Source organism: Scylla paramamosain, chromosome 36, assembly GCF_035594125.1.
Source record: "Scylla paramamosain isolate STU-SP2022 chromosome 36, ASM3559412v1, whole genome shotgun sequence".
Lineage (NCBI taxonomy): Eukaryota > Metazoa > Arthropoda > Malacostraca > Decapoda > Portunidae > Scylla > Scylla paramamosain.
In genome coordinates, this window is record NC_087186.1 from 5,419,365 (window position 1) to 5,437,403 (window position 18,039).

Here is an 18,039-nt window from a genome sequence, read left to right on the forward strand (position 1 = left end):
TACAGAAACAGAAAATTATGCATCACTTGAATAGTATCGACATTTCCTGATGTTTCTTATCTTTTACACTCCTACACTTCAAAACCTGACGACGAGAAACAAGTGAATATCGTGACGTCTCCGGCCCGCCATAAAGGTCAGAAAGCTACCCACACAAAAGAGAAATTGACAAAAGTTCTTAGACTAACAAATAATGCATAGCTTCCAAACAAAGGAAGATGAAACACGCGATCCTTAAAATTTTTATATATAATGTAGTGTTGTGACGTGAAGGAGGATTATTGTAGATACTGAATCCCCATAGAAGATATAGTGTTGCCAGACAAGACATGAATATAACTGAATCAACAAGAAAACCAATACAGTTTCTAATACCATATAGCGGTTCTGAACTAGTAAATAACGATCTTCATGTCATGTTTTCTGGCTTTGTGGAGTCGAAATGTAAGGTGGTCCAGGATACCAATATAGTTTCTGATGTCAGTGTTTCTTCCATAAGTTGAAAGGATCAACATGAGTTCTTCGTCTTTAGAGAGTTTAATCATTACGGAAACTTGAATACCAATATGTTTTCAACGCGTTTTCTTCGTCTTTGTAGAGTTGAATTACTAAGAAAACTATAATCCAATATATTTTCTGATGCTGCAGTGTTTATTTATTTATTTATTTATTTATTTATTTTTATTTATCTATCTATCTATTTATTTATTTATTTTCTATGCAGGAGGGACACCAGCCAAGGGCAACAAAAATCTAATTAAAGAAAAAAGCCTAATGAGATGCCGGTCCCGAATAGGGTCCGAAGTGATGGTCAAGAGATGCAACATTCCGGCGATGAGAGAGAGGCTGAAGACAGCCAGTTAGAGAAGAGTTGATGAAACGAAAAGCTTTTGATTCCACCCTGTCTAAAAGAGCGGTATGAGTGGAACCCCCCAAACATGTGAAGGATACTCCATACATGGACGGATGAGGCCCTTAAACAGAGTTAGCAGCTGTGGGATAGCGGGGAAGTGACAAAAACTGGCGGAGACGTCTCAGAACGTCTAACTACATAGAAGCTGTTCTAGCTAGAGATGAGATGTGAAATTTCCAGTTTAGATTATAAGAAAAGGACAGACCGAGGATGTTCAGTGCAGAAGAGGGGGGCCAGTTAAGTGTCATTGAAGAAGAGGGAATAGTTGTCTGGAAGGTTGTGCCGAGTTGATAGATGGAGGAATTGAGTTTTTGAGGCATTGAACAATACCAAGTTTGCTCTGCCCCAATCAGACATTTTAGAGAGATCAGAAGTCGTGCGTTATGTGGCTTCCCTGCGTGAACTATTTACTTCCTGAAGGGTTGGACGTCTGTGAAAAGACGTGGAAAAGTGCAGGGTGGTATCATCAGCGTAGGAGTGGATAGAACAAGAAGTTTGGTTTTAAAGATCATTGATGAATAAAAGGAAGAGAGTGGGTGACAGGACAGAACCCTGAGGAACACCACTGTTAATAGATTTAGGAGAACAGTGACCGTCTACCACAGTAGCAATACAACGGTTAGAAAGGAAACTTGAGATAAAGTTACAGAGAGAAGGATAGAAGCCATAGGAGGGTAGTTTGGAAATCAAAGCTGTGTGCCAGACTCTATCAAAAGCTTTTGATGTGTCTACAGCAACAGCAAAAGTTTCACCAAAACCTCTAAAAGAGGATGACCAAAACTTAGTAAGGAAAGCCAGAAGATCAACAGTAGAACGGCCTTGACAGAACCTATACTGGCGATCAGATAGAAGTTTGTGAAGTGATAGATGTTTAAGAATCTTCCTGTTGAGGATAGATTAAAAACTTTAGATAGGCAGGAAATTAAAACAATAGGACGGTAGTTTGAGGAATTAGAACGGTCACCCTTTTTAGGAACAGGCTGAATGTAAGCAAACTTCCAGCAAGAAAGAAAGGTAGATGTTGACAGGCAAAGTTGAAAGGTTTGACTAAGCAAGGTGCAAGCACGGATGCGCAGTTTCGGAGAACAATAGGAGGGACCCCATCAGGTCCATAAGCCTTCCGAGGGTTTAGGCCAGCGAGGGCATGGAAAACATCATTGCAAATCATTTTAATAGGTAGCACGAAGTAGTGAGAGGGTGGAGGAGAGGGAAGAACAAGCCCTGAATCGTCCAAGGTAGAGTTTTTAGGAAAGGTTTGAGCGAAGAGCTCAGCTTTAGAGATAGATGTGATAGCAGTGGTGTCATCTGGTTGAAATAAAGAAAGGAAAGAAGAAGAAGCAAAGTAACTGGAGATGTTTTTGGCTAGATGCCAGAAGTCACGAAGGGAGTTAGATCTTGAAAGATTTTGACACTCTGTTAATGAAGGAGTTTTTGGCTAGTTGGAGAACAGACTTGGCATGGTTCCGGGCAGATATATGAAGTGCATGAGATTCTGGTGATGGAAGGCTCAAGTACCTTTTGTGGGCCACCTCTCTATCATGTATAGCACGAAAATAAGCTGTGTTAAACCAAGGTTTGGAAGGTTTAGGTCGAGAAAAAGAGTGAGGGATGTACGCCTCCATGCCAGACACCATCACCTCTGTTATACGCTCGTCACACAGAGACAGGTCTCTGTCACGAAAGCAGTAGTCATTCCAAGGAAAATCAGCAAAATACCTCCTCAGGTCCCCCCAGCTAGCAGAGGCATCTCCGCTTAGGGGGATCCTGAGGAGGGATTGGAGCGATAGGACAATATACAGATACGAGGTTGTGATCGGAGGAGCCTAACGGAGAAGAGAAGGTAACAGCATAAGCAGAAGGATTAGAGGTTAGGAAAAGGTCAAGAATGTTTGGCGTATCTCCAAGACGCTCAAGAATACGAGTAGGGTGTTGCACCAATTGCTCTAGGTCATGGTGGATAGCAAAGTTGAAGGCTAGTTCACCAGGATGGTCAGTGAAGGGAGAGGAAAGCCAAAGCTGGTGGTGAACATTGAAGTCTCCAAGAATGGAGATCTCTGCAAAAGGAAAGAGTCAGAATGTGCTCTACTTTGGAAGTTAAGTAGTCAAAGAATTTCTTATAGTCAGAGGAGTTAGGTGAGAGGTATGCAGCACAGATAAATTTAGTTTGAGAGTGACTCTGTAGTCGTAGCCAGATGTGGAAAACTCGGAAGATTCAAGAGCGTGGGCACGAGAGCAATTGCGCACATAAACGCACATAAATGCAACATCCAGCTTTGGATTGAAAATGAAAATGAAGAAAGTAGGAGGGAACAGAAAATGGGCTACTATCAGTTGCCTCAGACACCTGTGTTTCACTGAGGAAAAGAAGATGAGGTTTATTAGAGGAGAGATGATGTTCTTCAGATTGAAAATTAGATCTAAGACCGCGAATGTTGCAGAAATTAATGAAGAAAAAGTTGAGGGAGGGTGTCAAGACACTTAGGGTCGATACCAGAAGAGCAGTCCGACTTGGGGATATTTGTGGTCCCCTCTCCAGATGAGGACTCCGAGGCTGGTGTAGGAGTCGCCATGATTTTTAATTTTGAGTGAAGGGTGTGTGTGTGTAATTAGGTGCTTGTAGTTTTGTGTGAAGGAAGAGAGTTGTCTTTAGAGGGCAGGCTGTGACTGCCCCCTTGTAATGTGATACACGAAGAGAAACGTTCAGTGAGTCACAGCTGGGTTTAATGATAAATTTACGGCACCGCCTGATCCAGTGTTTTAGACCTCACTGGGAGTAATTATCTTTTCGGCAGGTGCTTACTGCTTCCTCCTTATGAATGAGTCAAAGGGATCAACTTGGAGTCCTCGTGTTTGTCAGCTCGAAATGTGAAGTGTTGAAAAACGCCGGAACCGTTTCTGACGCCACAGTGGTGGTGAATGAGGTGGAATCACGCGTTCATCTCAGTCATCAACACACCAGTTTACCTCACTGACTAATCAACACCAAATACATAACACTGTGATGTTGTTGTAACGTGATGCTACTATATTATGGACACATGCTGTTATTTAGCTAAAAAGTAGAACGACAACAACAACAACAACAACAAGCTAACTTACTACTCTACTACTACAACAACTACTACTACTACTACTACTACTACTACTACTACTACTACTACTACTGTTGCTGCTACTTATCAGCAACCGCAATATCACATGCAGATAGACAGACAGACAGACAGACAAAGATAAAAAGCAAACAGACACACACAAAGAAAGACAGGAAAACAGACAAAAAGACACACACAGTAATGTACACCGTAACTTCCGCTATTTTTTTTTTTTTCCGCTCTCCCTCTCTTTGCAATAGATTTCAGCACATGCTATTTTTCATCCCCTACGGTTTTTACACCAGCTAGTTATTATCTGCTCATTCCTCCCTTCCTGTTTTCCCTCCACGCTCGCTCCCTTCCTCCGTCACCGCTGCTCTTCCTCCTTTCCTTATGCCTCAACTTAACGTCAGATGGGAAGTAAAGGCGTTCATTGCAGCACTAGTAAGAGACGCAGCATAATTTCATTTTTTAGAAATTGCAATGACATTCAGAACTGCATTGAAACGTAAAATAAATAAAAGATGCTGACATTTATTAGTGCATTTATGTTGGGAAGAAAGAATGTGAATAGGTTTATAGGTGAAAAAAATGTATAAATGTGTGGATTTCTAAAGTATGTGGGCCTTCCTTTAACACCTGTCTTGGCCACAAATTACACCTTTTAGGTTACATATATACACTCTTGTCATCACCCTTCACCTGGCGACCGCTCTGGTATGTGTGTGTGTGTGTGTGATTTAATTCATCTTCCTCCTCCTCCTCCTCCTCCTTTCTGCTTTCCTGTTCTTCTCGTTCATCCTTCTCTTCTCCCTCCTCTCCGTCTTCTTCCTCCTCCTTCTCTTATTTCACCTCCTCCTCCTCCTCCTCCTCCTCTCCTTCTTCTTCTTCCTCCCAACTATTTCTTTTTTTTCCTTCATCTCCTCCTCCTCCTCCTCTTCCTCCTCCTCTCTACTAATTTTCTTAAGCTTAATTTATTTACCAAAGTAGAAACGGACGAGTCGTGGAAATGAAAACCCAGAGTGAGACAAAGAAACATTCACTGTGGATTGCTTCATAAAAGAGGAAAAGCAAGCTGGATCTGTGTCCTTAGACGAAGGAACACGAGGGAACACAAATGAAGAACAAACATCTGTGGCCTTAATCCCTCTGAGGTTGTCTGTAATAAGCTCCACCATGCTATCTGAACTGAAGAGATGGGGCTAGGATAGTAAGATAGGAAAGGACGAAGGCTCCTCCCCATCCACTGTTCCATATCCGTCTTTGCCACTCTCTCTCTCTCTCTCTCTCTCTCTCTCTCTCTCTCTCTCTCTCTCTCTCTCTCTCTCTCTCTCTCTCTCTCTCTCTCTCTCTCTCTCTCTCTCTGTGTGTGTGGATGTGTGTGTGTGTGTGTGTGTGTGTGTGTGTGTGTGTGTGTGTGTGTGTGTGTGTGTGTGTGTGTGTGTGTGTGTGTGTGTCTATCTATCTATCTATCTATCTCTCTTCAATTATGATTGTTTTCCTAAAATCTTATATTATTCTTTTCCTTCTTCTTCCTCCCCCTTCCTCTCCTCCTCCTCCTCCTCCTCTCCACATCACTTAAGGAACGCCACATCTCTGACGGGTTGTAAGATGAGAGAGAGAGAGAGAGAGAGAGAGAGAGAGAGAGAGAGAGAGAGAGAGAGAGAGAGAGAGAGAGAGAGACGCTGACCTTAATAAACTTAACTGTTTCCCGCCAACATCAGATCAACGCGTCGATAATAACAAAGATAACGAATAAATTAGTAAATCAAGAACATACGCAGAATTATGTGACCAGACACAGCAAATAAATAAGATACACAAATGTAGATGGCCACAAACAGGTTATGTTGAAGGAATCTCCACCAGAAAACTGAGAAAATACCGTACAAAAATATATATGCCACAAACAGGTTATTTTGAAGGAATGCCCACCAGGAACTGAGAAAGATAAGTAAAATCTACAAATAAACAAATAGATAAACAAAAAATAAGTTAATAGATAAATAAAGCTATGGTTAATAATGTCTATGCAAAAACTGACAAAAAGAAAACAATGCCGACCAAAAGCTGAGAAAAATAAGCAAGTAAAAAATAAATAAACAAATAGATAGACAAATAAATATATCTTATTAGATAAATGGGGCTATAAATAATAATGTCTATAAAAACTGACCAAAATATGAGAAAATAAGCAAATAAAATAAATACATAGACAAACAGATAAAGTAAAAAAAAAATAGAATATAGATGAACAAGGCTATAATTAATAATGTCTATACAAAAAGTGACAAAAAAAAAAAAAAAAGAATTATAATCTTCCTTACCATTTACTGGAAAGCTCTGGAAATCCCTGTCTGGTTCTCTACTTCTCCCTACATATAACTCGAATAATTTCAAGAGGGACGCTTCATGACACTTCACAATATAATTTTGGACATTGTTTCAGACTGACTTCTTAGTAAGGCACTGGCACCTTCAGTGTTTCTTTTTCTTTATTTTTACTTTCTTTTTTTTTCTTTTCTAGTTTTTCCAGTTTTGTTGTCCTTGGTCAGAGCTCCTTTAGATGAGAAATAAATAAACAAATGATAAAATAAAATAAACAATGTTATGGCAGCGAGGTGACGGAATTTCCCACATGTGACAGAAATTAATAAGTAAATAATGTTATACTGAAAGAAACGCCTGAAGTAGAGAGAGAGAAGAGAGAGTTAGGGGGAGGGGGAGAAAGTGAACGTCAACCTTACTCGGCGCAGCGCAATATCAGGACCCGGAAAAGATTAGTAAAGGTTCCCAAGCCAAGCCAGGTGCCAGGTGAGGCTTAGTCTTGATACAGGTATACCTACACACCCACAGGCAGCGTGCTCTCACTCTCCCCTTGCCAGTACAGGTGTTTCATTGGCACACTCCCCTTCCGGTCACCAAAGTATCAAGATAATTCAGTATCTAGCTCACCAGATGAAGATAAGATAAGATTTGACTCTGAAAACCCTGGAATTTATTTGATTTTATTACTGTTTACTATTAATATTTTTTTTTTCTTAACTAGTTCATCATAAATTTCTGTCCTAATTCCAGTAGTAGTAGTAGTAGTAGTAGTAGTAGTAGTAGTAGTAATGAGACCAAAGTCAATAACAATGATCACAAGAACAAGAACAATAATAACAGCACGGTAATAACAACAGCGACAACAATGATACCACCATCAATAACAAAAACAATCACAATACCAGTACCAATAACAATAACATCAGTAATAACACTAATGACGATAAGATGACGAGAAGTGCCTGCTGCCGCGCCTCGTCCCGCCCCTCCCCTTCCTGGCACCTCCCCAGCACCGGCTTCATGCTTGTCATCATCGTCCTCCTCCCTCACGATCCCACGCTATTCTGGGTGTTCACCTTCCGCCACCACGGAGGCACACGGATGAAAAACTGTAGAGTGAGCACCTTTCATTATTTTTAGCTACAGTTGTTTTTTTTATGCCGCCTGAGGGAAGTGTGGACACGTTGTACACTGTCTTCACTATTTTTTATCATCGTTTTATTTCCTATATTAAATTTTACCTTATTTTGAAATACGAAAATTATTTGTCCATTTTTTTTGGACAAGTTTACTATATTTTCTTAATTACTTATAATTAAGATTTTTAATTTCTGTTGTTCTTTTCGTTATTTTACTTTTCATTAATCTGATTGGAGAAGGAAATTAATTTCTCCACTTTTGAATTATCAGCCTTTTTACCTTTATTACTGAATATTTTTGTTACTTATATGTAATATTGTTCTTTTCACTATTTTATTTCTTATTCGTTTGGTTTAAGTATGAAAACTAATTCGTCTCCACTCAGTGGGGGTGTATACATCTTCAGTCCGACACGGCAGATGGCTCATTACTGGCGTTTTATTAGGATCAGATTAGCAACTCCACCTTAGCAGTTTCCATTCTACTCACTAACTGGTAAGGCAGAATCACACTTATAAGTTTCAATACAAGTGTTACATTTTTCTATATAAGGTTCTTTAGAGAATGCGTTAAACTACAACTACAGCTACAACTCTGCCTCGCTACAAAGTCATACTTAGTATGGAAGACAGTTCAAGTCCACGTGTCAAGAGAAGAGAATGAGAAACAAAAAGGAAGAACGACCAACAATAGATCCATTGGTCCTTACATGGCTGTTTGTGCTTAGAACAGGAAGAAGAGGTAAATGACACTCTCCTCTCGTGCATAATAAACCACCAATTTATATTATAATAAAACGTTCGTTTTCTGTCCAGCGTTTTCAAGGAAATGTGATAGAGTTTGAGATAGAATGAACACCTCCCTTCATTGAATGGTCGACAATTGATTCTAAGAAATAGTTATATAGTTTAAAATAATCTAGCTCATCAAAATAAAAAAAAATAAATAAATATATAAATAAAATAAATAAATAAATAAATAACAAATAAAATAAATATAAATAAATAAATAAATAAATAATAAATAAATAAAATTGAAGAAGCAGACAGCGTCTACAGTAGTGATGTATCTTATACAAAATACTAGAGCCCCGCTGATGGGGAGGCGGAGCAGGATATACATTTCTCATAAATGCGGTTGCGGATAAGATTGCGAATGTTCAAATATCAATAGTATTTGGGGACGCGGAAGTGGTTGCGAATTTCTTTCACCACTTTACATGAATATTTGACGTGTTTTTTTTTTCTATATAGTTCAAAGACTGAAAATATATAGGTAAAATTATTCGGTCTCGATTTTAAATATTGAAAATAACTACTCGATCCTAAATAATTGTTATATAAGTGCTAAATATATCATAAAACAAACTGCCACATCCCAGACCTGTGACACGTGAGCTGCGTCTCAGTGTAGTATATTAATATGATACACAAATTTGTAATATTTTAATTTTAATTTAATTTCTTACATGACAATATTGTTCCTAAAACAAATTCTCCTTCTGTACATTCTCGTACATATATACTCGTCGTGTCATGTAGCTACATGTTACATGGCACACAATTTTTCTTCTAAAAACATCTTTTCCTACTGTGCACTCTTATATTATGCACTGGTCATGCTATGTACCCCATTATTTCCAAGTTCCCTTTGAAAAAATTCATGCATCCTAGGGTTCACCACGCAGCCAGCCACTGTCCTTGCATTTACTTTCCATCCTTCCTCACTCTCATCCACTCGAATAATTCCATTCTCTTTCTCAGTGTCTCATTCTGTTTATCAATCTTCAGGATAGTTCTTATTCTCACATTTTATCTTCCCCTAACTTTCACTTTAGTTACGTTTGCGTTCTCTCTCTCTCTCTCTCTCTCTCTCTCTCTCTCTCTCTCTCTCTCTCTCTCTCTCTCTCTCTCTCTCTCTCTCTCTCTCTCTCTCTCTCTCTCTCTCTCTCTCTCTCTCTCTTACTTTTACATTGTCCTTCACACTTTGTCAGTCTCCCTCACTCGTCCGCGCACACACACACACACACACACACACACACACACACACACACACACACACAGATTTACAATCTCTGTGTTTCTTTGACGGGGAAGGAGGCGGATAGTTTGTTATCTGCAAATACGGTTGCGGATCTTTAATTATATCAACACGCGGATGCGAATAGTAATGCAGATATTATCTTTAGTGCAGATGCTCCGCGGATGCCAATACGGATGCAGATATCCGATACATCACTTTACATCACTATGGTCTATAGTGTGTAGATTTGTCCCGGGCATACCTTTCTTGCTCCGAAATTACACGGTTTTTCTGTGCACCGTAGTCCTTGTTATTTTCCTTATGAAGTGAAAGCAGGGAGCGTGGTCCAGAGAGAATATTAACTAGAAAGTTTCATCACGTGAGGCAGGAAGTAGAGGCGAGGACAATCTCATACCTGAAACACACACACACACACACACACACACACACACACACACACACACATCAAAATCCCGCCCGCTTGTACCCCTCCCAGAGAAGCTTTTGTCCGGGTGGTGACGTCACAGTGAGTACAGGCAAGCCATGCTGCTATTGGCTGGCGACACGTGGCCTGTATAAATGGGCCACGTGCGAGTCCAATAGGCGGATGGAGTTCAATATCACGTCCAGCGGCGGGGCAGATGGTTAAGGGCTACACACACACACACACACAGAGGATCATTACTTTTCAGTCCCCAGCTGCGTCCGATATCATTGTGGTTTTGTACTGTGAAGTTTTGAGTATGCCGCCCAAGGACAGACTACTGAACTGTCCCAAGCTTTATCCTGCAGTGAAATTACTTAGGCTGATTAGGATAATGTATGTAGATGTATTATTGTAACATGAAGAGGGAACTAGAGGTAGTATCAGTAAATACATTAAAAATAGTGGTTAAATTCTTCATCGCTAATATCTTGAACTAGGATTTGTAAGAACGGCTTAGATTAACGTTACTTGATTTAGAAACTGACACTTCTAACCTAACGTAATGTAATACAGCCTAAACTTAACGTAGCCTAACCTAACTAATATAGACTAACTTAACCTATTCTAATATAACGTAGCCCAACATGGTCTAACCTAACATAACGTAATCTAATACAACTTAATATAACCTAACGTAATCTAATACAGCTTGACATAATCTAATCTAACCTAATGTAATCTAATACAGCCTAACTTAATCTAACCCAACCTGACCTGACCCACTCCAAAAAGAACCAGGGGTGTCTGATATGCACGTGATTCAACTACATTTCTCTCCTGGCAGGCGTGAGGCGGTCCTAGGTAATGGTGGGTGATGGTATATAGAGACGCTGGGATGTGGCTGGCAGTGATCGACAGATGGTCTCCCCGGCTCTGATCGCTTCCCCTGCATCCATTACTCACTGAAAATAATATCAGTCATTGTTCTGCTCTTTGTCCTGCACCTGGTTATGTTACCCTTCATATAACCATCAGTAGTAGTAGTAGTAGCAGTACTAATAGTAGTAGTAGTAGTAGTAGTAGTAGTAGTAGTATGAGTAATAATAGTAGTAGTAGTAGTATAGCAGTAGGGGGAAGAACAGCATTATCACAGTTATATCGTATTGTCAGTGTTGTTTACCGTGATAGTGACAAAGATAGAAGAAGGAAAAATCTTACACACGTCACGTATACAGTGCTGTGACGCACAACGCACCGCATTCCCTTTTACAAGACGGGTGACTCCTTTTTAGTATTAACTCATTGTAACTCACCACATACCCATTTCCGCTTCTAAATTTTACCTCCCATCACACCACACGCACGTAGACACGCTTGACGCAAGAAGAAATAGAGAGAGAGAGAGAGAGAGAGAGAGAGAGAGAGAGAGAGAGAGAGAGAGAGAGAGAGAAAAAAAAAAAAAAGTTACATTAGGTGGCGCCGACAGTGAATTTGCGCTCCCCTGTCCCTCGCCTCCCCTTCAGCCTCCTCCCGCCAACTGCCGCTTTGTCCAAGTTGACTAATCACATTTTCCTGGTAGATTTGTTCTCCGAGAGCTAATAATACGTGTGATGCTTTTACATCGTGCACCAATAGGCTGTGTGACTGGTGCAGGATGCGGGAGGCCGTGTAGAGGCTAAGGCTCATAAAAATAGCTGAGGGCAAGGCAGGCAGTGACTCCCTCCCACCTCGCCGGCAGCTGCTTCACACTCCCCCAGGCCTCCCGTCCCTCCCTCGATAGCCTACCACCCTCCTTCATCACAGACACACGCACACACACACACTTTGGTACCCAACCCTACGGAGAGCCGAAATGCATCATCGTTTAAGTGTGATGTTTATCAAGCTTGTATATCTTAACTCTACCAGCCTCTATATAGCTTTTATGATTTCTTATTTTATATATGTATTTATTTTCATGATTGTTAAAGTATTACTATTAGTCTATCATTAATAGTCTGTTCATTACAGTTGCCATGCACTGACTCGCACTGTTATAGCTCGTATCTTGAAATGTTTTGTTCTCTCGTCAGGACTATTTTCAAAGGCCGCAGAATGATCAGGTTTTCATGAGTGTTTTTCCCATCAATCGAGTTTTCATGAACGGTTTTTCCCTTTGTTAATGCTGAATCCTTGTTAAATCATTATTTCCATCATGAATCATTAAAACATTTATAATACTTCCTCTGTAACCTGATAAAAGTGGTCGGAATAACAGCAAAACATTTGAGAATGCTAACCAACAATAATGTCGTGGCCCAAGTGCGCAGACGGTGACCTCCCTAGACGAGTGTTATCTCTGTGATTAGCACCAAGGCCTTGATTAGCACAATACCAGATGGCAGACGAGCCCGGCATCTTTCGTGCAAGAAACGCGGAAGGTGGCATTTTGACCACTCCCTATTCCTCCCTCTTGCCATCACAACTCGATCTGATGCTGTGAAGGGCAGTGAAAGTCCTCTCAGCAGCCTGGCACGCCCTTTCAGTGCCAGTGAGGCTGAAGCAGGAGGGAATCAAGCTAAGGACGCACTATACAGTCTTCCTTTGTTCAGCAGCTCATGAAGGAGAGGTTCAAGGAGTGAGCTGCCTCAAGGTTACGTGTTTGACGGCTTTGATAACCTCTCTTTGATCACATTGAGTAGCTTAAAGTGACGCATGTTCTGTCTGCTGTCACAATCTACAGCGCGGGTACTTCATTCAACTTGGATGTGGAGACAAAGAGCGTCTTGGTGTGCGAAAGCTGCACTATCACTGTCCCGAGTGGCAGGTGGTATTAACAGCCATGTATGCAGTGTGAACGTACGTTACGGGGTCTGCCTCTAAACCTGTTGGATCTGTAGAAACTTGGGTTACTTCTCAGGGCAGCACAATGGGTGATGAAAATCCCGTTAAAAGAGTTTATAGAATTTGCCAGAAAAAATTTTCCTTATGTGGGCGTGGACGCGGGATTGCGACATCATGATTCATGTTGCGGGGGAGGCACACGTCCTGCCCTGCCACACTGACAAGAACTTAGGGGTGGCTGCAAGAAGTCAGCAGGTCCACATGGGGGAGCATCCGTTTCAAACATACTAGATTAAAAATATCTACCCCTCATCTGTTCATAAATTCGTCTTATATCCTTACATTTCCAACTCACTCAATCAGATAGCAGAAAAAAGTAGCCCCGAGTGCAGCACGGGTTCCAAGCGTGGCAACCAGAACACTTGGCTGCTTCACAACCCTCCCCGCGTCGTCACTCTGGCCACTTACTGCACGAGAAAGGAAAGTAGTGGCATGTGCGTTCAGCTCAAGGAGACCTTTGACCCTGTCTGGTCGCCAACCCATTTTCCTTGTTACAAATTATACCAAGGGAAAGCACGTGTGAGGAAGTTATCATATTATCAATAAACCAGATGGATGCGACCAAGGATATTATCATAGGACATGTAAAAATTTAAGATGTGGCAACCGCCAGAAAAAGCATCCTCAAATAAGACTTCCTTTTGAAACGTATTTCCTGTTCTGCTACGCACACGAAGTTTAGTAGCAGCTGACAGAACAGGAAACGAGAATGCAATGTAGGCTTGTCCCTTGGTATCCCCTCCACGCTCTGCCCAAAGAAGATGTAGTCTGGACCACGTTATGGTGCCCGGGCAGTAAAGATCAACCAAAAATCACTCGTACCTCGGAGATTGCTTATGGCCTGACCAGTATGTGTCAGAAGAACCATGCTGCCGCGACGATCTTCACACGGGTTCTTACTGGGGTGAGGGCGAATCTGTCCTGCCTTCAGATAAATTTCTCGGTGTCACCATGATGCTCCAAGGTATAGCATCACAACGGTGGCAGCGGTGGGATTTGTCGAAGATCCTTGGCCTTGAAGAAAGTCTTGGTTTCTAACCGGCGACTTCGAAGCAAGATCGCCGAAATGTTGACGACAAAAACACGCCATCTTTACTTCACCGAAGATCGCGCTTCGAAAACAAGCGCGATCTTAGACGATAAAAACGCGCCTCCAGGTGTTACAAGAAGGAAACCCTCGCTCTCGAGGAGAGAGGCCATGGTCTCTAATCTCTTTCCAACATGTGGCACGGCTCACAAGCCACAAACCACGACTGGAACTACTCCACTGCCAGTGGCGTGATGCTCTACTTTGAGATATTAGGGAAACACTGAGAACTTTACCTGAAGGCAAGACCGATTCGCATGAGGTAAGGCCTTGTTCGGATTTTAAACAGCGTCATGACCGTCGCGGCGGCACGCTTTTTCCTGACACATTACCAGTCAATGTCATCTGACATTCAGAGACCGTTGGCATGCCGTTGTCGTGAAAAAAAAAAAAAAGAGGGCAACAAAAATGGTACCACCGCGCATGCGCAGGAGTGGATCTTTCCCGTTGGAAAGGCGGAAAACATTTGGAAAAATTTGTTCCAGTGGAAGATATGTTAGGTTAGTTTAGTTTAGTATAGGTTAGTTTATGTTAGATTAGTTTGGTTAAGTTATTCTCTCGCCTGCCCCGATTTTTTTCCACAACACCGTACCTGACATCCTAAGTCTGTTGTCATGGCTTATCTGACATCTAGACACTGTTGACCAGCCTCATCTGACATCCAGAGATTAACATCTTGCACAAAGTTGAAGCGTCTCTCTTACTTTGTAATGACAAGAGTTAAAGGCATGACTCATACTTGAATCTACCATAAGTTATTTATTATGAAAGAAGTCAGTCAACAGAAGGGTCATGAATAGATTATATATATATATATATATATATATATATATATATATATATATATATATATATATATATATATATATATATATATATATATATATATATATATATATATATATATATATATATATATATATATATATATATATATATATATATGTTACAGTCAAAACCCGGAATCAGTCAAAACTAGTTTTAACTAGGTATTTTCAATGTGTTGGTGAACAACTAGTATTACCTAGGCAAAACTAGTTATACCTTAATGTGTTTGATATAACTAGAAATATCAAAGTTTAACTAGTTAAATCTAGTTTTATCTGATCGTGTAAGTTAAAACTAGATTCAACAACGGTACTGAATGTCAAAAGTAGGTGAGGGATATGACCACTCGTTTGAGTACCATTGCTCGTTTGAGTATCATTTTTGGGGAACTCAAACATAACATCCCCATCTAACATAACCTAACCTAACCTAATGCTACTTATACATATAAATGTTTTCCCAGGCACTACACCAGTTTCACTTTTAGTCTAACCTAGTTAGGTTAGGTTAGGTTAGGTTAAACTTTGATATTTCTAGTTATATCAAACACATTAAGGTATAACTAGTTTTGCCTAGGTAATACCAGTTGTTCACCAACACATTGAAAATACCTAGTTAAAACTAGTTTTGACTGATTCCGGGTTTAGTTAAAACTAGTTTTGACTGATTCCGGATTTTGACTGTAACATATATATATATATATATATATATATATATATATATATATATATATATATATATATATATATATATATATATATATATATATATATATATATATATATATATATATATATATATATATATATATATATATATATATATTTTTTTTTTTTTTTTTTTTTTTTTTTTTTTTTTTTTTTCCTCCCGAAGGAAAAGGCATCTTAACAGATATTTAGCGAGATTCTAGTAATAGATGAACACGGATTCTGCACCATCACGAGAACCGGACTAATGTCTGGCCATTAAGATCAGTTCGTATGTCAGTTCAAACAAAGGCTTTGAAAATAAGCTGATTAGTAACAATCTTTTCACCTCCTTTCCCTTGTTATATTCATAACCAGTCTTACACAATTCCCATGACTACAAAGGACATGGAGCTACCACAGCACTTCAGTTCAACTTACCACGTGTCACCTGAATGCTCCAGTGGAATGCTTGGATACACAAGTCCCCGTGCCTCGACACGTGCCATTTACTATTCAGTGTTTACTCGGGTCCCGCAAGTCTTCAACTCCGTGCTTCCACATTTAGTATTCAAAAATTATCGGCTAGAAATAAAAGATATCCGAGATTCTATGAAAAATTCCCAATTCTTATTTATAGAGATGTATATTTATAGCCAGTGCCAGAAACTTTTCATACACAACCTACAGTAGACAAGCCTTAAACCATTTTTCCTTTTCTCCCCACTAGTATTTTATTATTACCACTATTATCTCCATTTCCTTATGTAACCATGTCAATTATTATTGTTATTTTCTTTTTTATCTACAATAAGTTTTGTATATCCTTTTCTTCCTACCAATCACGCGGATTTTCATCCAAGCAGGCACTTCCTATCACAACACATTTTCTGTCCTGTCACCTACTCTCTTCTTATTATTCATTAATGATCTTCTAAACCAAACTTCTTGTCCTATCCACTCCTACGCTGATAATACCACCCTGCACTTTTCCAAGTCTTTTCATAAACGTCCAACCCTTCAGGAAGTAAACATTTCACGCAGGGAAGCCACAGAACGCTTGACTTCTGATCTTTCTAAAATTTCTGATTGGGGTAAAGCAAACTTGGTATTGTTCAATGCCTCAAAAACTCAATTCCTCTATCAACTCGACACAACCTTCCAGGCAACTATCCCCTCTTCTTCAGTGACACTCAACTGTCCCCCTCTTCTACACTGAACATCCTCGGTCTGTCCTTTACTTATAATCTGAACTGGAAACTTCACATCTCATCTCTAGCTAAAACAGCTTCTATGAAGTTAGGTGTTCTGAGACGTCTCCGCCAGTTTTTCTCACCCCACCCCCCAGCTGCTCTGTACAAAGGCCTTATCCGTGTATGTATGGAGTATGCTTCACATGCCTGGGGGAGTTCCACTCAAAACGCTCTTCTAGTCAGGGTGGAATCAAAAGCTTTTCGTCTAATCAACTCCTCTCCTCTGACTGACTGTCTTCAGCCTCTCTCAATAGCCGCAAATGTTGCATCTCTAGCTGTCTTCTACCGCGATTTTCATGCTAACTGCTCTCTGGTCGCTTCTTGCAGCTTCCCTTATTTCTTATGTTCTTATGTTCTGATCTTGCTAACTGAATACCTCCCCTCCTCCCGCGGCCTCGCTGCACAAGACTTTCTTCTTTCTCTCATCCCTATTATGTCCACCTCTCTAATGCAAGAGTTAACCATTATTCTTAATCATTCGTCCCTTTCTCTGGTAAATTCTGGAACTCTCTGCCTGCTTCTGTATTTCCACCTTCCTATGACTTGAATTCCTTCAAAAGGGAGGTTTTAAGACACATCCTTCAATTTTTTACTACTGCTTTGGACCTTTATGGGACTGGCATCTCAGTGGGCATTTTGCTTTTTTATTGGAATTTTGCTACCCTTGGCCAGTGTCCCTCCTACATAAAAAAAATAAAATAAATAAATAAATAAAAAGCTCCGGATCCTACTAGACCTATTGTTTTACCATGCTGACACATTTCTATGGACTCCAACTCGAGATTCACCATTTGACTATAGCCTATACCGCCATGAAAACAGTTTCCTGCATTAAATTTACAATTTAATGATAAACGTCTATTCAGAATAATCCATTGCATTCAGTGGAAAGGATTATATCATGTAGGACAAAAAAATACAGGTGCACACAAATATAGAATGCCAAGTGTAGGTATACTGGCTATATGCAGTTTCCATTAATGTTCTGTATTGATTTATCTCTTAGATCTCAATAGCCTTTTATGAACCCAGTGCCATTTCCTGGATGTTCACCACAATGAGAGCAACAAAACAAGTAAGCTGGAGGCATTGTAAGCTCAAGCTCCTTAAAGACTAGGTGTAAGAATTAAAAGTGAAATGTAAGCCTTCATAGTGTAGATATTAAAAGTAACTGCAAAAGTATAAAGGGACTGCCAAAGTGATCCATCCTTGACACTGACAGGTTAATATATTAATTGCAATACCCGAAGAGATTTAAAACAACTGAAGGTGTCTAACAAGGTCATCTGACTCTGGCTAGGGTTCCCACTATGACAACTTTGAGCAATGATAAAATTTGCAACCCTTCAGCTCAGCCAAAAATGAGACAGAGCCACCTGA